The 23,809-nt window shown below is 41.0% G+C and overlaps 1 protein-coding gene across 1 annotated transcript in view; it reads right to left on the bottom strand.

The window, feature by feature from the left end:
- The window catches only part of LOC138756814 (TBC1 domain family member 10A), a 125,132-nt gene that overhangs the window by 31,132 nt on the left and 70,191 nt on the right, over positions 1-23,809 (bottom strand). The gene's annotated exons all lie outside the window — the stretch shown is intronic.

Here is a 23,809-nt window from a genome sequence, read left to right as displayed (position 1 = left end):
GGACCGGCACAGCACATTCAAGGGGGCCCACGGACTGAAATCATAGAATATCTTCCATGTTTTTAAAGCAGTGGGTAGGAGAGAAGCACGGAAAGAACCAATCAAATGACTGCTTCAGAGGGAAGGGGGCCCATACACTTTGAGCCAAATTAAAGATTGAAAATGGCTCATTCCTAATTTTATTTATCAGCCAACCATAAATAAAATTAGGAAACTAGGGAGCAATTATTTCCATATAAAAATCGTGGAATACTTAAACCCCTTCTCCAAAAACTGAGATACAGGGAGTCCAAACATCAGTAAAGAGAGAAGCAGTTAACCTTTTTAACCACTGGAAATATTAACCCTTTGAACAGCTGCTGCCTGATCGGTTCAATGTTCTTTTTATTCTCACGTAATAATACATAAAAATGTAATGTGCATGATGTACTTCAACTATTGTTCACTGTAAGTCTTTCCTGGACTTATTTCAGCCTTTAAAGTTTTTCGATTATCAATATATTTGGATTTGCAGGGGTCGGGAGTCAAGCCAGAAGCTGATTTTTCTTTTAGGTTAAAGTATAGTATTCAGAGCAGGAAAAGTTGTTCAGACAAAAGTGAATGCTATCGGGAGAGATTGAACAGGCTTGGCTTGTTTTCCATGGAGTACAAAAGACTGAGGAGTAAACTAATTAAAGGCAGTTAAAATTAAGAGGGACATAAAAAGATAGATAATAAGAATATTCCTCCCATGGTGGGGTCCATGGGACTCGAGGGCAAATATTTAAGGCAAGATAGGAAGTCAGCATTTTGAAGCATGGTTCACTCATGCCCCTTGAGGGCTCTTGCCTGTATCTGACCTCCAGCTCGCCCTTCAATCACATACCTAGTCAGTTAGAGCAGAATGCTATTACAGCGCAAGAGACTAGGGTTCAAATCCGGTGCTGTCTGTAAGGAGTTTGCACGCTCTCCCCGTGTCTGCTTGGGTTTCCTCCAAGTGCTCCGGTTTCCTACCACCCTTCAAAATGTATGGGGGTTGTAGGTTAATTAGGGTATTTTGGCAGCACGGGCAAGTGGGCCGGAAGGGCCTGTCACTGTGCTATGCGTCTAAATTTTAACTGAGTGCAGAAGCAGGGGTGCACCTGGTGTACTGTGCACAATTTAGGTCACCCACCTGTAGAAAATATATCATTAAGCTGGAAAAAATGCAGAAAAACTTCACGGATGTCACTGGGTCTTGCCATCTTGAATTATACAAGGTGAGGCTGGGACTTTTCTCCATGGAGCTTTGGAGGCTAATGGGGATAAGGGGATTGTAATAGAGTTTATAAAATTCAAGACTTAAGATGCAATATTCCTTTATTGACAGGTATTAAATACAGAATTTTGAGGTGAATAGTCATAATTTTTTTTAACCTAGGGCATAGTTTTAAGGGGAGAGGGGAAAAATTTAAGAGGGACCTGAGAAGCAAATCTTCATGGAGGGTCGTGTGGGTGTGGGATGGGCTGACTGAGGAAGTAAGAATACCGAAATGGTGGTCTTTTCAGCATCTATAGGAGACAAAGATATATCGCCGACGTTTCAGGCCTGAGCCCTTCTTCAAGGAAAAATCAGAAAAGGCAGGAGTAGGATATATCAGAAAGTCTCAGAATTCAAACAATGGGGGAGGAATCCAGTCCATCAAAAGTGTTAATTGGATGCGATAAGGGACTAGGTAGAATTTATCCTGACTGTGTGAAAAGGAGACAGGGAATGGAGAAGGGGGTGTGTGTGGGGGTGGTTTTAATGAAAGTCAGAGAAGTTAATATTAATACCATCTGGTTGGACAGAGCCCAGTCAGAAGATGAGGTGTTATTCCTCCAATTTATGGGTGGTGTCAGTCTGGCAGTACATGAGGCCATGGACAGACATGTCGGCAAGGGAATGGGATGGGGAACTGAAATGGATGGCCACTAACTGCCTGAGGAAGTGTTGGAAGTGGGGAGAATTGCCAATTCAAAAAACGTTTAGATAGGTACATGGATAGGAAAGGCTTAGAGGGAAGTAGGACGGACGCAGGCAAATGGGACAAGGACACATTGCTTGGCAAGGACAGATTGGGCCTGTTTCCGCACTGTACAAATCTATGACTCGTAACTTGAGAGGGGGAAAATATTAAAGGAGGGGAAAAATTTTCACACAGGAGCTGGTGGTTATTTGGAATGAGCTGTCAGAGATGGTGGTTGAGATGCATTTAAATTTAGACATACAGCACCATAACAGGCCCTATCAGCCCGTGAGCCCGTGGCACCCAATTGACCTACAACCCCTGTATGTTTTGAAGGGTGGGAGGAAACAGGAGCCCCCAGAGGAAACCCATGTGGACACGGGGAGAACGTACAAACCCCTTACAGACAACGTGGGACTCGAACCTGGGTCGCTGGTGCTGTAGCAGCGTTATCCTGACTGCTACACTAACTGTGCTGCCCTATGCAATGACATTTCAAAGAAATTGGACAGGAAGATAGGAAAGGCGGGGGGGGGGGGGGGGTTGAGCTACAGGTCTAATACAGGCAAATGGGATTAGCCGAGATAGAGATCATGGTAAGGAGGGGCACAATGGGCTGAAAGGGCCCATTTCTGTGCTTTATAATTCTATGACATTAAGGTCAAATTGAATATAATAATATTCTTATTACATTAAGGGCATAGTGGTTAGTGGCACACTATCACAGAACCAGCAGCCCGGATTCAAATCCCATGCTATCTGTAAGGAGTTTGTACAGTTTCCCCGTGTCTGTGTGTTTCCTCTGGGTGCTCCAGTTTCCTCCCATCATTCGAAACGTATGGTTTGTAGGTCAAATGGATGTAATTGGGTGGCATGGGCTCGTGGGCCAAAAGGGCCTGTGTGTCTACATTTTTAAAAAATTACTTACATTAAAAAAATACACCTGTAAAACAGCTGAAAAAACTTGTAAGCTGCTGTAACAATGGAAATCGTTATTACTCACAGACATTAATAGGACATGTAATTTGCAGGCAGCATAATCAGTTTATAACTTATGCCAGTTCCAGTAAGGCAGGTATGAATGGCAGATCAAGACACCCATTACTTAAAAAAACTAACCTTACTGTGATTCACACTAACCCTAACTGTTTGCCTTGTTGGATAATGATTGTAGCAAAGGCCAATTTAAAGTGGAGCGACACGAGTGGAAGCCATATAACTTTTCCTTCAGTCGAACAATGGAAGGGATGCTTTTTATTCAGATATATGCAAGTCTCGAGTAACATGCTGATCGCTATCGACGAGAAACATCTACTCCTCATCTCCAGTTCTGCTGCTGTCAAAACCCAGCTTCATTGTAAAGTTTTGTGCTTGTATTAAGCACGTAACGAATCTCCTTCTAAGTCTCATCTTCACAAAACCACACAAGGTCCACTTTGTTCCGTTGGATGAAAGGTATTTTTATATCCAAACCTTGAGAAAGGTCACGTCAGAAGCAGGAGTTCAGCTCTCCCACAGCAACTCGCCAAGTTAAAGGAGGTTGAGGGACAGATATTTAGCAGCCTTGAGGAGGTAGGATCCTGTGGGTGCAATAGTTGACAGCCACACTAGCCAGGTAAGTGTTGAAGTCCAAAACATTCCAAAACCTCCAGGGCAATATATTGGACAGGTCTGATCTCCCTGCATTCCTATGACATTGCCTCTGCTAGCGTAGCGGTTAGCACAACATTACAGCGCCAGCAAACCATGTTCAAATCCAGCACTGTCTGTAAGGAGTATGTTTGTCCTTCCCATGTCTGCATGGGTTTTTCCAGGGTGCTCCAGTTTCCTCCCACTCTTAAAACGTACTGGGGACTGTAGGTCATTTGGGTGTATTTGGGCGGCATGGGCTCTTGGACTGGAAGGGCCTGTTTCGGTGCTGCATGTTTAAATTTTTAAAGTTTATAGTAAAAACACAGAAATGCTGGAGGAACTCAGCAGGTCTTGCAGTGTCCATCTGCTTTCTAATCATACTTCGAAGAAGGGCTCAGGCAGGAAATGTCAGATATCTATCTTCATCTCTTACAGACACTGAGCTCCTCCTGCATTTCCGTGTTTTTAACCACAATCAAAGCATCTGCAGACTTTCGTGCTTCACTTGACATGTTACTACCTCAGGTCTTTTCCATGAGGCAGATTTAGAGAATCCTACAGCACAGGGCATTCAGCCCATCCATTGAATATATTTATACTCATCCCTTTCCCCTTAATATTTTCAGCTCAGGCCCCATATGAGCCTGGACATGGATAACCATTGTATAACTATATAACCATATAACCACTTACAGCACAGAACAGGCCAGTTCGGCCCTACTAGTCCATGCCGTAGCAAATCCCCACCCTCCTAGTCCCACTGACCATACCCCTCTAGTCCCCTCCTATCCATGTAATGATCCAGTCTTTCCTTAAATGTAACCAATGATCCCGCCTCGACCACGTCTGCCAGAAGCTCATTCCACATCCCTACCACCCTCTGCGTAAAGAAATTTCCCCTCATGTTCCCCTTATAATTTTCCCCCTTCAATCTTAAACCATGCCCTCTAGTTTGAATCTCCCCCTTTCTTAATTGAAAAAGCCTATCCACATTTACTCTGTCTGTCCCTTTTAAAATCTTAAACACCTCTATCAAGTCCCCTCTCAATCTTCTACGCTCCAGAGAAAAAAGCTCCAGTCTGCACAACCTTTCCCTGTAACTCAGACCCTGAAATCCTGTCAACATTCTCGTGAACCTTCTCTGCACTCTCTCTATTTTGTTTATATCTTTCCTATAATTTGGTGACCAAAACTGTACACACTACTCCAAATTTGGCCTCACCAATGCCTTGTACAATTTCATCATAACCTCCCTACTCTTGAATTCAATACTCTGATTTATGAAGGCCAACATTCCAAATGCCTTCTTCACCACACCATCTACCTGAGTATCAGCCTTGAGGGTACTATTTACCATAACTCCTAAATCCCTTTGTTGCTCTGCACTCCTCAATTGTCTACCATTCAATGTATATGACCTATTTAAATTTGCCTTTCCAAAATGTAGCACCTCACACTTATCTGTATTAAATTCCATCAGCCATTTCTCAGCCCACACCTCCAGCCTTCCTAAATCACCTTTTAATCTACGGTAATCTACCTCACTGTCCACAACACCACCGATCTTTGTGTCATCCGCAAACTTGCTTATCCAATTCTCTACCCCTACATCCAGATCGTTAATATATATAACAAATAATAGTGGACCCAGGACCAAACCCTGAGGAACTCCACTAGTCACCGGCCTCCAATTGGACAAACAATTTTCTACCACTACTCTCTGACACCTTCCATCCAACCACTGCTAAATCCATTTCACTACCTCCTTATTTATACCTAATGCCTCCACCTTTTTTCCTAACCTCCTGTGGGGAACTTTGTCAAAAGCCTTACTCAACTCCAAATAGACAACATCCACAGCTTTCCCTTCATCACCTTTTTTGTAACCCCCTCGAAGAACTCAATCAGGTTTGTCAAACATGATCTACCCCTGACAAAACCATGCTGATTACTCCCTATCAATCCCTGTACCTCCAAAAATTTGTAAATAGCATCCCTCAGAACACTTTCCATCAACTTGCCCACCACAGACGTCAGACTTACAGGCCTATAATTCCCAGGTTTGCATTTGGATCCTTTCTTAAACAGAGGAACCACATGCGCCACCCTCCAATCCTTTGGTACCACCCCCGTGGCCAGTGACATCCTAAATATCTCTGTTAATGGCCCCACTAACTGTTCACTAGCCTCCCTGAGTGTCCTAGGGAATATTTTGTCCGGACCGGGAGATTTATCCACCTTTATCTTTTTCACACAGCCATCGCTACCTCCTCGGTTATCCTTATATGCTTCATGACCTCCCCACTATTTTTCTTTACTTCAACTGGTTCAACATTTTTTTCCCTAGTGAATACCGAGGCAAAGAAATCATTCAAAATTTCCCCCATTTTCTCAGACTTTTCACTCAGCCTACCCTCGCTATCTACAAGGGGTCCAATTTTATCTCTCACTAATCTTTTACTTTTAATGTACTTATAGAAACCCTTTGGATTTATTTTTACTCTGTCAGCCAAAGCCTCTTCATGCCTTTTTTTGGCCTTTCTAATTTCTTTCTTAAGATTCCTTCTACACTCCTTGTAGTCCTCCTTCAACTTCTCAGCTCCCTGCTCTTTATACCTCTTGTACACCTCCCTTTTTCTCCTAACCAAATTTCCAATATTCCTCAAAAACTAAGCCTCCCTATGACTTCCAGCCTTTCCTTTGATCCAGACTGGGACATAACTACTCTGTACCCTCAAAATTTCTTTTTTGAATATCCTCCATTTTTCATTAACATCCTTACCTGAAAATATCCTGTCCCACTCAATACTCCCCAAATCCCTTCTTATTCCTTCGAAATTTGCTCTTTTCCAATCCAGAACCTCAACTTTAGGCCTCTCCTTGCTCTTCCTTAAAACTACCCTAAAACTAACAGAATTATGATCACTAGACCCAATTGGTTCTCCAACATTAATGTCCGCTACCAGACCTAGCTCGTTCCCTAACAGGAGATCCAGTATTACACCATCCCGAGTCGGTTCTTCTACTAACTGATTTAGAAAACAATCCTGAACACATTTAACGAACTCCAGCCCATCCAGCCCTCTAACCATATGGGTATCCCAATCAATGTGTGGGAAGTTACAATCTCTCATGATCACTACCCTATGATTTTCACACATATACGTTATCTCCCTACAAATTTGTTCCTCTAATTCCCTTGGCCCATTTGGTGGTCTGTAATACACCCCTATTTGCACCCTCTTGCCTCCTCCACCCCTCAATTCCACCCAAACAGCCTCACTGGTCGATCCCTCCATACCATCCTGCCACCTCACGGCAGTAATGTCCTCCCTAACAAGCAGAGCAACTCCTCCTCCTTTTTTACCCCCTGATCTATCACATCTAAAACAAATGTATCCCGGAACATTAAGTTGCCAGTCCTGCCCATCCTGTAGCCAGGTCTCACTAATTGCCACAATATCGTGACCCCAAGTATCTATCCATGCTCTCAGCTCATCTACCTTGTTCACTATGCTTCTTGCATTAAAATATATGCATCTCAGAGAATGACCCTCACATTTATTCTCTTTTTCACTATTTCTGAGAACTTTATGAACTCAGGCATATCAGAGCACAGAACAGTACAGAATAGGAACAGACCATTTGGCCATGATGCTAAATTAAACTAACCCTACCTACCTGCACATGATCCGTATCCCTCCATCCCCTGCCTGTTCATGTACCCATCTCAATGTCTCTTAAAAGTTCTGTCATAGGTGTTTCCACTGCAGTGCATTTCAGGTACTTACCACTTTCCTCACACACCTCCTTTAGACTTTTCCCCTCTCCACTTAAAGCTAAGACTTCTAGTATTTGGCATTCCCACCTGGGACCATCTTCCCATTTGTCCCTCCCTTCAGCTTTGAGGCTCTAGAGAAAACAAAGCACATTTTTCCAACCACTCGCTGTAGCTAATATTCTCTAATCTAGGCATTATCCTGCCGAATTGTTTCTACACCCTCACCAAAGTCTCCACATTATTCCTCTAAATGCACGCAATGCACCCAATGTTGTCTAACAAAAGATGCAACATTGCTTCCCTACTTTTTAAACTCAACACTTTAACCAATCCATATCAAGGGGTCAGTAGTGGAGAGGGTCAAGAACTTCAAGTTCCCAGGTGTCAACATCTTCGAGAATCTGTCCTGGAGCCTTCATGTTGACACAATCACGAAGAAGGTTCGCCAGCGGCTGTATTTCGTGAGGAGTTTAAGATGTCTATTATGTCACCAAAGACTCTTGCAAATTTCTACAGGTATACCGTGGAGAGGATTCTGGCTGATTGCATCACTGTCTGGTATGGAGGTGCCACTGCACAGGAAAAAAAAAACTCCAGAGGGTTGTTTACTTGGCCTGCGACATCACGGGCACCAGATTTCACTCCATCGAGGGTATCTACAAGAGACAATATCTTAAGAAAGCAGCCTCTACCCTCAAGGATCCCCACCACCCAGACTATGCCCTCTTCTCACTGCTACTATCAGGAAGGAGGTACAGGAGCCTGAAGGCGAACACCCAACTGTACAAAATCAGCTTCTTCCCCTCCATCATCAGATTTCTGACCGGACAATGAATCACAGACAATACCTCACTTTCACCTATTTTTGCACTAATTTATTTATTTTTAAATGTAATTTATAGAAATATTTGCACTTGTAAAGCTGTCATAAAACAAGGAATTTTGTGACATGTTCATGACAATAAATTCTGATTCATTGTAGACAAGCGTACAGCTTCTTTACCATCTTTGTTGACTCTTTCAGGGAGTTATGTACTTGCTCCTCAAGCTCTTCAGCAGATCAATGCTCCTGCCATTTACTGTACATCTTCCCCTTAGAGTTGACCTCCCAAAGTGCAGCACCTCACACTTGTCCGGATTAAGTTTTCCATTTCTGACCATATCTCCAACTGATTTATATCTTGCTGAAATCTTTGTCAACTTTTTCTTCATGATCCATAACACTGTCAAATTTTGGTGTTGCTTGTAAACTTACTAATAAACTCCAAGCACATTTTTGTCCATGACTTCACATTTCTGTGGATGAAGTTCCATGTGTGGCTTTTCCACCCAATTGACCAGATTATCTTCCCACGGTCTGTAGCTTTCCTCTTTACTGTCAATGACATAGTATCATGTACATGCTTCTTTATCAGGTGTCAATGCTCAAGTCATGAGATGTAGGAGCAAGGAGGCCATTGCCCATCGAGTCTACTCCACTATTCCATCATCTCCCATTATCTCCCACTCAGCCCTACTGCCCTGACTTCTCCCCATAACCTTTGATACCCTGGCTATTCAGATACCTAGCAATCTCTGCCTTCACATACACCCAATGACCTGGCCTCCACAGCTGCCCGTGGCAGCAAATTCACTGTTCTCTGGCTAAAGAAATTCCTTCACATCTCTGTTTTAAATCGGTGCCCTTCAGTCCTGAAGTTGTGCCCTCTTTTCCTAGACTCTTCTACCACAGGAAACAACTTTGCTGCATTTACTCTGTTCAGGCCTTTCAACTTAGAAAGACACCTTCCTCAATAAATTCTAGTGGATTTGCCAGATACAATATTGGCTCAACAAATCCATCCTGATCATCTGTGGCTCTCCAAACATCGACTGATCCTTTAGCATTCATTCCAGTAATTTTCTCATCAGCTTCTCTCATTTTAAATAGTTAAAAGGACATGTGGGTTGTCCTCCTTTAATGGATAAGTGGAATAGAAGGCACACAGAACATTACACTTGCCTTCATTGGTATAAATGTTGGGGAGTCAATTTTTGCAGCTGTTAATAATGTGTCAACCCATTGCTGTACCCAAGGAGGATTGAAAATGTAGTCAGAGCCTCCATAAGTTCCTTCCTTGCTAATTTTGGAAGCCTGATACAAACGGTATAATTTACCCAGGCCTAGTGATTTATCACTTTCAAAGATGATAAGCCCACTTCTTTATGATGTTTATCCAACTCAATATTCCTCACCCTTATCATCCATTCTTTAGTGGCAGGAACCATAACATATTCACTGTGAACCTTGCCTACATCCTCAACTTTATCATGCTACTTTAAAGAAACACTGAAAATGCCGTACTCTCTAGCAGTAATTGTCAGAACAGTTGCCTGCTCTAAGATTATATATTCAGATAACATTGAGGTACAGTCTTTACCTGCTGAGTTCCTCCACCATCTCGGGAATCACAGTGCTTGCATACTTTCGTGGTTCACTTATACGTTTAGACGTATTGTAGGGTAGCAGGCCCTTCTGGCCCACAAGCCCATGCTGTCCAAATACACCCAATTAACCAACAACCCCTGGAAGTTTTTGAAGGATGGGAGGCAACCAGAGCACCCGGGGAAAACCCAAGCAGAAATGGGGAGAGCGTACAAACTCCTTACAGACGGTGGCGGATTTAAACCTGGGTCACTGGCGCTAACCATGCCATCCAATTTTGTGTTCTCCCATATAAGATGCTACAGGCATGAATGTGGCATTTACTATTGCACATTGGCAATCAGAACACATACTTAGTTAATGTGTTTCGGAAGTATTCAAGTGAAACAGCATGCACTGCAAAATTGAACCTCCAATCTTCCATTCCACTCTGGCTGATTACACCTTGAAGGCATTTTAAACACTAATCAATATTTGTCCCTCATTCACTGCCACTAAAATTAATTGTGTGGTCATTTATTTCATTGGTATAGGTTGATCTTCCTGTTTGCAACCGGGTAATCACAATTCTTTTTATTGTTAATGAGTTTATTGTCATACACATTGTACCAAGATTTTACTTGTTATGGCTGAACAGGTACTTTGTAAAGATAAGTACAAAAACAGATTAACAAAACTACAATAGTATACTTAATTGAATTAAAAATAGACAGAAAAGATAATAAATATTCACAGTTGCAATTATGTAAAATCATGCAAAAATCCAACAGAGATGTAGAAATTGTTGGTGTACAAGGATCACCATTTCAGTAACCCAGCAATTGTAAAATGGTCATAATTTTCCCCTTCCCTATTGCAGGAAAAGATCATTCAAGATTATAATTGGGCAGCATGGGCTCATGGGCTGGAAGGGCCTGTTACCATAAATGAAACACAAAAGTATGCAGACACTGTGATTCTAGTTAAAACACAGAGATGCTGGAGGAGCTCAGCAGGTCACGCAGCATCCACAGGAGGTAAAAATGTATAACTGACGTTTCTGGCCTGAGTCCTTCCTCAAGGTTGTCTAAATGTATAATCTTAAATTATACAATTATGAAGCGATTTGTGACAAACTAAGGTTAATAAAGGTCCTCTAAAAATGCAAGCTCATGGCCATAATACGGTATATCAAAGTGGTAGATTTAATATTCTGATCACCCCTTCATTTGCCAGCTACCTGTTTATTATTCCTTTGAAGGAATTCCAGAGGAGCTACCACATAATTTAATTCAGCAAGGGTGACATGGTTCACCTGAAGTCATCTCTCAGTCCCACACTTGTTTAGTCCTCTTGACTTCCTGAGGAGCTGGGAACATAAAAGCTATTTACAAAAAACTACCCTCATACCGTGAGGTATTTTGGCAGTGGTTGGGGATGGTCTTACAAACCCAGAAGGAAATAACACCTTCCTGTCACAAAAAAATAAAACACAGATAGCTACAATTTGCTGCTTGATCAAAGGCTACTCTCCCATACAGCATTCCAAGGACCAACAAACATTGTCCTTTTCTGTTCCACTCTGTACTTAACTTCCAACGTGCTTTGGGGTTGCTGGGGACAATGATAGGGAAGGGAGGGCTCTGGGGGTTAATTTGTGTGGGATGTGTATTATGACAATCATTCACAAGCCACCTGGCAGCCATGGGGGCTTTCTCTACCCCTTCAGCTCTACCCCATGGTAACTACTGAGAGGCTGATCTAATGACAATGTTTAAGGTGATTAAAGGGTTAGCTGAGTCACAGCTAGACAAGTCCCTGGTTAAAACCCCATCAGATGCAACTGTGTTTATTTGTGAGCCCTGCATTGTAGATAGAAGTTAAATTGCAAAGACAGGTGATTTGATGTAAGCAACCATTCAGTTAAACATGAAACAAGTGATGACCTAATGGAGACATTTAAGATGATTAAAGGGAGTGTAAAGGATGATGGAGCAAAACTAGATTCAGAATTTATTGACATGAACATGTGTTACGACATTCATTGTTTTGTGAAAATACCCTATTTTTAAAAAATAAACAAATTAGTGTGAAAGAAGGGAAAAAAGTGAGGCAGTGCCTGTGGTTCATTGTCCGTTCAGAAATCTGGTGTTGGAGGGGAAGAAGTTGTTTTTGTACTGTTAGGTGTTTGTTTTCAGGCTCCTGGACCCCCTTCCTGATGGTAGCAGTGAAGAGAGGGCATGGCCTGGGTGGGGGTGGGGGGGTCCTTGAGGATAGAGGTTACTTTCTTGAGACATCATCTCTTGTAGATGTCCTCACTGGAGTAAAAACTGGTGCCCAAGCAAGAATGTGGCTGGACGAGTTCACAGCTCTCTAGCTTTCTCCTGTCCTGTGCGTTGAGACCTCTGAACCAGACAGTGATGTAACAGGTCATGCTCTTTCATTTGCTGGTGAATTTAGGACAAGCAGGCAGACCTTTTACTTAAAACCTCGATATCCAGGACAAGGGATTCTTCATAAAAGTAAAATAGAAATCTCTCCTTTGCACATTCACAATCAGTGGTCAAAATTAAGATCAGTTTTGCTGGACATAGATATTAAAGATTATGGAACAAATGCCAATAAGCTTTGCAAGTCCTATAACTCGTTGAACTCCAGTTCTGGCTGCCTTTAGTGACTGACGTTTAGGTATCTGGATGCTGGAGTAAAATTCGAAAGTCTGCAAACACCATAGTTGATGTGAAAACATGATGCTGGAAAAACTCAGCAGATTAAACAGTGAACTTTACATAGGAAAGATAAAGATACAGAACCAATGTTTTGGGCTTAAGCCCTTCATCAAGGTCCGAGCAAAATGTAGGCAGGCCTCCAAAGAAAAAATCTTGAGGCTCTGGAATTATTTTTCTAACCATGTCTCCAATTCTCCATTCCTGCTAAAATTACCCAAAGCCAACTTTTGTCCCAATATTATCATACATGCACCTGTGAAACAGCAGGAGATATTTTTAATAACAGTAAAAATGCTGTATAAATGCAATACACAAAAGTGCCAGAGAAACTCAGCAGGTCATACAGCATCCAACCTCGTCAACAATTCAAGACTAAGCCCTTCATCATTCCTTAAGGATGCTGAGTGACTCTGGAGTTTCTCTGCACTTTTGTGTGTTGCACTAGACCAGCCATTCTCAACGTGGGCCCCACAACCCCCCTGAGGGCCACGGCACATTTAAGTAAAAGCCTTGTTTTCTTTTCACCTTGTGTAACATCATTATTCTTTATATTGTCTATGTAGTTGGTAAGAGAGAAGTACAGAAGAAACCAAAACATGAGTGCTTCACAGGGATAAGGGCCCCATAAACTTTGAGAAGAGTCTTGGGGTTGATAGCAGAGAAAAGATTGAGAATGGCTGGTGTGGATAGGTGAGGGTAGGTGAGATACAAACCAGAGGACATGGGTTAAGAGGGAAAGGGGAAAAGTTTAGGGGGAACAGGAGAGGGAACTTCTTCACGTGGATGGGAGGGTATGGAGGGCTACGGACTGGGCACAGGTCAGTTGAACTAGGCTAAATAAATGGTTTGGCACAGACGAGAAAGGCGCATGTCAGAATAAATATTGGCTGCTACATCAATCACAACACCTCTCCTCATCCACAAAATAGCATCAAAGGCAGTTTTATGGCCATCTGGGTGGTCCCTGAATGTAAAAATTCACCTGAAAGATATCTCTGCACTGTCTGGATTGTGGTGTGGGCTCAGTTCTGGAATGGAAATGGAACTGCTGAAATTCAGAGTCAGAGATCATACGTCAGTCACCCAGGCCTCAGACTTGTACGAAAGAAGAATTGGATTTTTGCTCCCATTGACATACTGCTCCAGAATAAATCGGGGTCTCTGGCTGCAGACTGGGTGCTGGCCTGTTACACATTAAAGGGATGGAAATTGTCACAAAATCCCTGCTTTGGAATTAAAATTTGCTCTGTTTAAGCTGCATTTTCTCTTTAACACCAAAGCAAAATGGCGGCGCTGCCAGAACTAACAGCAGTGCTACTGCTGGGGCTGACCTAGGAGAGCGGGAAGCTGCTCCACAGGGTTCATCTGCCCGGATCTAATGCCAACAGCTCCATGCACACTTTAAGTGGCCTGTTAAAGGAGCTGATGGCTTTTGTAAGTTAAATTCTGCATCTGTGGGGTCTGCCCAAATTGGTGGCAGCAGCCACCGGGGGAGCTGTCAATTAGTGCAGGCCTCCAGAAACGGGGGGAACAACCCCCCCCCCCGCCCCCCCACTGAAAAGGAAAAGCAGGAGAGCTAACCCTACAGGACGGTGACCATGGCGGCAGACCATTGAAGGGCTCAGCGGCTGAGGGACCCACACTGGCTGCAGGCGACTTGCAGTAGGGGGGGGTCCTGCGCGGGCTGCTGGAGACTGGTTCATGGGAGCCAGGTATCGGAGCTGGGATTCGAGAGGGTGCTGAGGACAAGAAGGGTCCCAAAAGATCGAATTGGTGGTTTGGATCTGGACCTCGAGTGGCCGATGGATCAAACAGGAGTCTGTGCGGCTGCAGGAGTGCTGGTGGCAAATCCTCAGACACTCCGGTCTCTGAAGGGATTCTATTTTGGTTTTCTCTCTCTCATTATAAGGGGCGTTGGACAACACTAAGGGTGACTCTTTGTCAGCCTTAAGGCAATTTCATGTAATATTACATGCTCTGCATAATGACATGGTGAAAAAGGAATCATGGAGATCTTGCACTTTGTTTTATTGTAACCCTGATTTCACTCTTCCACCACCAGCTGTACTGCCTATAGGTGTCTGCCTGGATAACACGCACAACAAAGATCTCCACAGTTTCACGGTACACATGACAATAAACAATTCAACAACAACCATGTTTAAAGAGCCCTGCTGCAAACAATCCAGTTTTCTTCCCAAGTGCAGTCTAATACTCGCAATTCACTCGGTGACCCAGTTATTTAAAAGTAAGTCAAAGGGTGGCATTTACTGGTAACACTGAGAAATCTGAACTGTCGGAGAGATCATTTTCTACCAGTCGATTCTTGACAAACTAAGGCTCCATCTCCCTCTCAGGTGGATCTAAGGAAGTCAGAGTGAAACATGAAAGTCTTCAGGTGCCGTGATTGTAGTTAAAAACACGCTGGCATGCTGGAGGAGCTCCTGGAGGAGGTAAAGATATATTGCCGACGTTTCCTCGAGGAAGGGCTCAGGCTGGAAACGTCAGCAATATATCTTTATCTTCTATGGATGTTGTAAGGCCGACTGATTTTATCCAGCATTTCAGTGTGTTTTTACTAAGTCTCAGACACGGTTTTGAAAAAGAGCAGAGGAGCTATCTCCAGTGTTTTGGTCAATAATTATGCCTCAATCAACATCACTGAAGAAAAACACACATTATCTGCCTATTAATCTCACTGCTGTTTTCCAAAGACTGCTGCACAGAAATTGGCAGCTGTATTTTCTACATTTCAACAGTGAATTTGCTTCAAGATGATTTTGTCCTGAGGTCATAAAAGACACAGCAGGAATTCATGTTTCTTTGTTAATGACCAGCCTTAATGACTGCTATTACAGAACAGTCTGGCCGTAATTTGATGAGAAATCGAGGCAAGGGTGGCTTTGCTACAAAGGTTTCAAAGCTCGGATTTTGTACAGATCACACTCCCCTTTCTCTGGCTGTCAGGAGCTTCAGGTTGTTCAATTTGAACATTCCAAACTCAAAAAAAAAACGTGAGTCTAAGCCTGTGCCTTGAGGGATGTCAAAGAAACTAAGAAGAGGCAAAAAAAAGGGGAGGGTTTGAAAGAGTGGGGCCACAAAGTAAACCAGAGCCATTCTCAAGGGGCGTTATTTAATTTTCTTTAAACAATCGGTGAAACTGCTTTGTGCAGGGTGTTTAATTCTTGGGCAATGAAGTCATTAGGTAATGCTCACCAGAACAGAAAGGTGAAAGATGGGGCTAATCAATGAAAGCACAGGGATCTCCTTAACATTGTGAGATGCCTCAAGCCAATGTACAGGGGCATTTACACTGTTCCCATGGCAATGTCTCTATTGCTCTCCCATTAAGCAAAACCATGGCCATATCAAGCTCCCTATGCAAACATCCCCGAATCCTCTTGACAGCTAAGTGCAAACACTGGTCGTTGTTCTACTTAAATCTTTTAAAAGGCCATGGTGTGAGGTTAATGGTAGAAGGTCCCGTGGTTGCAGATGAGAGTGATGATGACTGATGGAGACTTCAGAAGCGTGCTCGAGCAGAGCTGCTCCATTCAATGGGGATCATTTGATTTAGGATTGCACCTTCTACACAGGCCAATGTTTCCACCATTTCTGGACCACGTGAACAGTACAGGTAGGCTCAACACATGACTGTGACATTCATTAACTATTGGAACTACAGTCAAAACATTTTAATCTTTTTAAAAAAAAATTCTTCTATAAAACAATAGACCACATTATAGTATCATCTCAGAAAATGAAAACTCATTGCAAACCCCCTCGTATTGTGTGAAAGCAAACAGCTGACTCCATCCAGATGACATTAATATTGACTTCTCCAGCCCAGGTGAAATTTGTCACTTCCCTTTTTGATGGAAGAGACAAGTCTTTGTGGGTAGAAACTGAAGTCGGAGAGCAAGAGTAGCAGTAGCAGAAGATCTTATAGATAAATGGGATACTAAATCTATTTCCGGTGAAAAGGAAGCATCTTTAACAAAGCATATTTTGAATATTTGGTACAAATTGAATAATTTAATTGGATCAAAAGGAAAAATATCTCCAAAAATGTCCTTGACTCAAAATAGATAAATTCTTTTAACAACAGATAATAAAATTCTACATAAAGGGATCAGGTATGTGGGAGATTGTTATCTGCAAGGGCAACTAATATCATTTGAACAGTTAAAACTAAATACAATGCTTTTAATAATACAATCTTCTGCTTCTTTCAATTAAGAGTTTTTTTCAGAGATGAATTAGGACCGACCATGATGTTAAGAGAGTGGAGTGAAACGGAGATTCTGATTTGAAAGGGAAACATATTCCGTACTTCAGTCAGGCACTCCGAAGCGGGAGTTATATATATCAAAACAAAGATGGGAATCAGACTTGAATATTAGTATTGGTCCAATTTATGTCAGGACTGCATGGCCAATACAATTTTTGCATCAGCTATATCTTACCCTGCAGAAATTGCATAAATTAAATTCTAATATATTGGATAAATGTTTTAGACATGGTGAAGAAACAGAAACCTTTTTTACATTCCACCTGGTTGTGCTCTAAAGTGAAACCCTTTTGGGAAATTTTAAGAATTTTATTAGATCAAATTATTGGGAAACAATTACCACAAAGTACAGAATTGTTTCTCCAAGAAAATACTGTGGGCATAAATATCAATTTTGCTCTCAACAGCAAGACAAGGAGCTGATTGTGAACTTCAGGAGAGACGGTGTGCCTATCTTTATTGACAGTGGAGAGGGTTAGTGTCTTCAATTTCCTGCACGTCTAACTATTGGAGAATGTCACCTGGACCAACACATTGAAACAACCATGAAGCCAGCACATCAACACCGATTCTAGAACATAGAACACAGTATAGGCCCTTTGGCCCACAATGTTGTGCTGACCTACACAACCCTATGCAACCAAGTAAACTTTCCCTACCTCACACCCTCTATTTTGCTTGTATCCATGTGCATCTAAGTGTCTTTTAAATGTCCCTATTGAGCCAGCCTCCACCACCACCTCTATCACACACTACACTGTGTAAAAAAAAAAAAATTACCCCTGACATCTACTCTAAACTTTCCTCCTCTCATCTTAAACAGACATTCTCTGGTGTTTTTGTTAGTCTCACCCCGGGGAAAAAGAGACTCGCTGTTCACCCAATGCCTCTCAAAATCTTGTAGACCTCTATTAAGCCACCTCCCATCCCTCTTCACTCTATCAGATTTCTGAAGGTAGCCCTGTGGAAAGTGCACTTACTAGATGCAAAAAGTGTTAAACCTATCCAAGTCCATTGTGGGCACTGACCACCCGTCCATTGAACACATCTACATGTTGGCTGCCTCAACATCATAAAGGATCCCCATCACTCTGGTCACAACCTCCAACCTCTTCTCACTGTTACCTTCAGGTAGAAGGTACAGAAGCCTGAAGACCAGCACTTATAGGTAGAAGAACACCTTTTTTTCTCAACAGCTGTCAGGTTCTTGAACCTCCCCATAATAATCTAACCATAAACGACTCCAGGACCACCTAAAGATCTGTCTGCACGATTGAAAAATATCACTTTTTTTCATATTCTAATTGCAACAGTGAATATTTATTGATCTAACTTATTTTTGTCTCAATAGATTGTGGTAATTTAATTTATAATCTTGTTTTTGATACATCTGTGTTGCTGCAGTAAGAATGTTGGTGCACCTGTACATTTTACTTAGGCACGGTTAGCATAGCGGTCAGAGCAACACTGTTACAGCACCAGCGACCCTGTTATGAATCCGGTGCTGTCTGTAAGGAGATTGTACGTTCTCCCTGTGATCTGTGTGGGTGTCCTCTGGGCAATCTGGTTTCCTCCTACCCTTCAAAACATATGGGGTTTGTAGGTTAATTGGCCAGCATGGGCTTGTGGGCGGAAGGGCATGTTATAAAGTTACATGTATAAATTAAATTAATAGAAAAATAAATTTCTTAATATAATGTACAAAAAAATCACTCTGTTTGAATTCCAAAACAGAGCCTCTCCAGGCCTTCAGGGTAAAGGATTTGATAAGTTAATATCAGTATCACTGGCTCTCAACTCAGTTCTGGATAACCTAGAAAATAGCAATTCAAAGTAACCAAATTTATAATTAAATCAATGCAAGAAATGAAACTTGTGGACATATGGAGGAAACAAAACCCAAAAGAAAAGGAATACTCATACTACTCGACTAGACATAAAACATACTCAAGGATAGACCTATTCCTGTTATCAGCCCACATTCAAGGGAGAGTTAGGAAAACGGAATATAAAGCTATCGGACCACTCACCACTGTTATTGGCAATAGAGCTAGAGGACATCCCTCCAAGAATGTATAGATGGAGATTAAACCCCATGCTACTTAAAAGACAGGATTTTAGAGAATTTATTGAAAAACAATTAAAAATGTACTTTGAAGTAAATACGGAATCAGTGGAAGATAAGTTTATACTATGGGACGCAATGAAAGCACTCATTAGAGGGCAAATAATAAGTTATGCAACCAAGATGAAGAAGGACTATAATCAGGAAACAGAGCAGTTGGAAAGGGAAATAATAAACATAGAAAAAAAATTAGCAATAAAGGAAGATACAACCAAAAGAAGAGAATTGGCGGATAAAAAAATAAAATATGAAACATTACAAACATATAAGGTGGAGAAGAATATAATGAAGACAAAACAGAAATATTATGAACTAGGTGAAAAAACACACAAAATCTTAGCATGGCAGCTTAAGACAGAGCAAACTAAGAAAATGGTATTGGCAACAAGGAAAAAAGACAAACAAATTACATATAATCCAAAAGAAATTAAGGAAAACTTCAGAGAATTCTATGAACAATTATACCGAACCGAAAACGAAGGGAAAGAAGGGAAAATAGATGAATTTTTGACTAAAATTGAACTACCAAAACTACAAATAGAGGAACAAAATAAATTAACAGAACCATTTGGAACAGTAGAAATACAAGAGATAATAAAAAATTTACCAAATAATAAGACACCAGGAGAGGATGGACTCCCAATAGAATACTACAAAACATTTAAAGATCTAATAATACCGCCCCTCCTGGATGTAATCAACCAGATTGATGAGACACAAAACTTACCAGATTCATGTAAAACAGCAATAATTACAGTGATACTAAAACAAGGGAAAGATCCACTCTCACCAGCGTCATATAGACCAATATCTCTGCTAAACACAGATTATAAGATAATAGCTAAACTATTAGCAAACAGATTAGCAGAACAGGTACCGAAAATGGTAAATTTAGACCAAACTGGATTTATCAAAAAAAGACGCACAACAGACAATATTTGTAAATTTATTAACTTAATTCATGCAGTAGAAGGAAATAAAGCACCGGCAGTAGCAGTTGCTTTAGACGCAGAGAAGGCCTTCGACAGAGTAGAATGGAATTACTTGTTCAAAGTATTGCAAAAATTCAGTTTACCGGAGAAGTTTATTAATTGGATTAAAGCATTATATGAGGGACTGTTAGCGAAAGTGACAGTAAATGGACATGTATCAAAGCAATTTAACTTAAGCAGGTCAACGCGGCAGGGATGCCCACTATCACCATTATTGTTTGCGCTAGCTATAGAACCACTAGCAGAATCGATAAGAATAGATAATAATATAAAAGGAATAAAAATAAAAGACAGGGAATATAAAATCAGTCTGTTTGCGGATGATGTGATAGTGTACTTAACAGAACCAGAACTATCAATAAAAGAACTATATAAGAAATTGAAGGAATATGGAGAAGTGTCGGGATACAAGATAAACGTAAATAAAAGTGAAGCAATGCCTATGAATAACGCGGATTTCTCAAAATTTAAGGAGGAATCCCCATTCAGATGGCAAACACAGGCAATAAGATACCTAGGTGTGCAAATAAACAAAAATCTAGGCCAATTATATAAACTCAATTACAATCAACTAATGAAAAAATTACAGGACGATTTAGAGCATTGGAAAGAGCTACCACTAACACTGATAGGAAGGATAAACTGTATTAAAATGAACATTTTTCCAAGGATACTATACTTATTTCAGGCATTGCCAATACAACTGACAGAAAAATTCTTCAAAGAGTTAAAGAAAATAATAAGGAGATTTTTATGGAGAGGGGGGAAACCGAGGATAGCACTAGATAAATTAACAGAATGGTATAAACAAGGAGGCTTACAATTGCCAAACTTCAAAAATTATTATAGAGCCGCACAATTAAGGTACCTATCAGATTTTTATCAAACAAGGGAAAAACCAGACTGGACGAGACTAGAATTAGATAAAATAGGGGAAAAGATACCTGAACACATATTATATAAATGGGACGAAAAATTGGTACAACATAGAACTTCTCCAGTATTACACCATCTCCTCAATATATGGAAGAAGATTCATGTAGAAAGAAATAAAATAAATTACCAAATACCAAAACTAATATTGACGCAAAATAAGCTACTCCCTTTTACAATAGACAACCTTGCCTTTAGAAAATGGGAAAAAAAAGGGATTAAAAGAATAGAAAATTGTTTTTCAGGAAGTAGATTCTTATCCTTTGAACAAATAAGAGATAAGTACAATATAACTGGAGATACAGCGCTGGCATATTACCAACTGAGATCCTACTTGAAAGATAAATTAGGAAGCAATTTGAGTTTACCAGAGGGAAGTAACCTTGAATATGTGATTACAGATACAATGTTAATCAAAAGATTTATAACAAATATGTATATTAAACTGCAAGAAAAGGAGAATGAGGAAACAAATGGTAAAACTAAACAAAAATGGGAACAAGATTTAAATATAAAGATAAAAAAGGAAACATGGGAGAAGTTATGCTCTGGAACGATGAGAAATACAATAAATACGAGGCTGCGTATGATACAATATAATTGGTTACACAGACTATACACTACACCGCAAAAGTTAAATAAATGGGACCCAACAGTATCTGATAGATGTTTTCGATGTAAAAAAGAAAGGGGAACAACAATTCATGCAATCTGGACATGTGAGAGAGTAGAAAAATTTTGGGATGATCTCAATCAGATATTAAATAAAATAACAGAAAACAATATACCAAAGAATCCAGAGATCTTTCTCCTAAGTAACATAAAAAATAAAGAATTTGGAATTGACTTGGAAGATGCACAAAAAAGATTTGTCAAGATAGCCCTAGCCGTAGCAAAAAAATGTATTATGTCAACCTGGAAATTGGAAGATAATTTGAAAATACAACAATGGTATATAGAAATGAATAAATGTATTCCATTAGAAAAAATAACATATAGTTTAAGAAATAATATTGAAATATTCGAACAAGTATGGGAGCCTTACATTAAATACAATAGCGAAAACCTACCGGGAACAAACATTACCTAAGTTGATGGAAGGAGAAGAAAAGAAAAGAATGGACTCAGTAGAATTTCTGGTGTATTTTTGTTGAATGACAACATTGTCTAACTGAATTAATGCAACCTAGATTGTATACCTAAAATGGATGAGGGGGGGGGGGTGGGGGGGTGGCTTGGGAGGAGGGAGGGGGGAGGGAGAAAAAGTCACTGTAAATGTGTGGAAAAGAAAAAGTGTATATCATGGCTATTGTGATTTATGGTGTGAAAAATAAAAAATTAAAAAAAAAATAGCAATTCATACATACTGCTGCCCTTCAATACCATTAGTCCCTCAGTTCTGATTAATAAGCTCCAAACTCTGGGTCTTTGTACCCTCCTTTGCAACTGGATCCTTGACTTCCTCATTGGATGTCCACCATTAGTAGGAATTAGAAACAACGCCTCCTCCTCACTGATGATATCAACTCAGGTGCCCTTCAAGGATGCATGCTTAGACCACTGTTCTACTCACTATACATCCATGACTGTGTGGTCAGGGACAATTACAATTCGATGTACAAATTTGCCGATGACACCATGGTTGTCAGCAGAATCACAAATGACAATGAGGAAGTGTACAGGAGAAAGCTAGATCAGTGAGTTGAGTGGTGTCACACCAATAACCTTGTACTCAACATTAGCAAAACCAAGGAAATGATTGTGGACTTCAGGAAGAAGTCAAAAGAACATGAACCATGCCTCATCAAGAGCTCAGTAGTGGAGAGGGTCAAGAACTTCAAATTCCTAGATGTCAACATCTTTGAGGATCTGTCCTGGAGCCTTCATGTTGATGCAATCATGAAGAAGGCTCGTTAGTGGCTATATTTTGTGAACTGTTTGAGGAGATACGCAATATCATCGAAGACTCTCGAAAACTTCTATGCATGTACCATGGAGAGCACTGTGGTTGGTTGCATCACTGTCTAGTACGGAGGTGCCAATGCTCAGGACAAGAAAAAACTCCAGAGGGTTGTTAACTCAGCCTGCGACATGACAGGTACCAGTCTTCACTCCGCTGAGGATATCTACATGAGGCGATGTCTTAAGAAAGCAGTCTCTATCCTCAAGGACCCCCACCACTCAGGCTATGCCCTCTTCATTCTGCTACCATCGGGAAAAAGGTACAGGAGCCTGAAGACGAACGCTGAGCTGCACATGGACAGCTTCTTCCCCTCTGCCATCAGATTCCAGAATGAACGGGCTGTGACTTTGACTTTTCGTGCACTATTTTTATTTATTTTTGTAAGATGGTTTATATAAATGTTGGCACTGTGATACTGCCGCAAAACACCGAATTTCGTGACTTGTACATGACAATAAATTCTGAGTGAAGAAATTTCCCCTTATTTCAGCCCTAAATGGCCTACAGCCTTATCCTCAAACTGTGCCCCCTGGTTTTAGAACTCTTGAGCCAATGGAAAACATTCCCCCTGCAACCTGTGTCTAAAACAGTTTATGAATTTGTAACTTTTGATGATATCGCCTCTCATTGTTCTAACTTCACAAAATCCTGTCCCAGTCTCCATACTCTCTTCTCATTCAGAGTCTTCCCTGTGCACCTTCTATGGCGCACACACACTGCTTCTGGGGTGAAGAGACCAGACCGTACGTATTACTGCAGGTCCATTATCACCAGCTGCCCTGTGCAATTGCAGTGAGACTTTCTTACACCATTAATTGAAATGCCTTGTAAGAACAGATCACATACCATTTGCACTCCTAATTACATTGCAGCAACTTTATAGTTCAACACTACCCAATTTCTCTCCATTTAACAGATAAACTCTGTGCCTAGCAAAGTGGAGGACTTTTCGATGTACCACATTATAATCCATCCACCTCTCCCCCCTGAAA

The sequence above is a fragment of the Narcine bancroftii genome, chromosome 1 (genome assembly GCF_036971445.1).
Source record: "Narcine bancroftii isolate sNarBan1 chromosome 1, sNarBan1.hap1, whole genome shotgun sequence".
In the NCBI taxonomy this organism is placed as follows: Eukaryota; Metazoa; Chordata; class Chondrichthyes; order Torpediniformes; family Narcinidae; genus Narcine; species Narcine bancroftii.
This window is presented reverse-complemented; position numbering and strand designations above follow the sequence as displayed.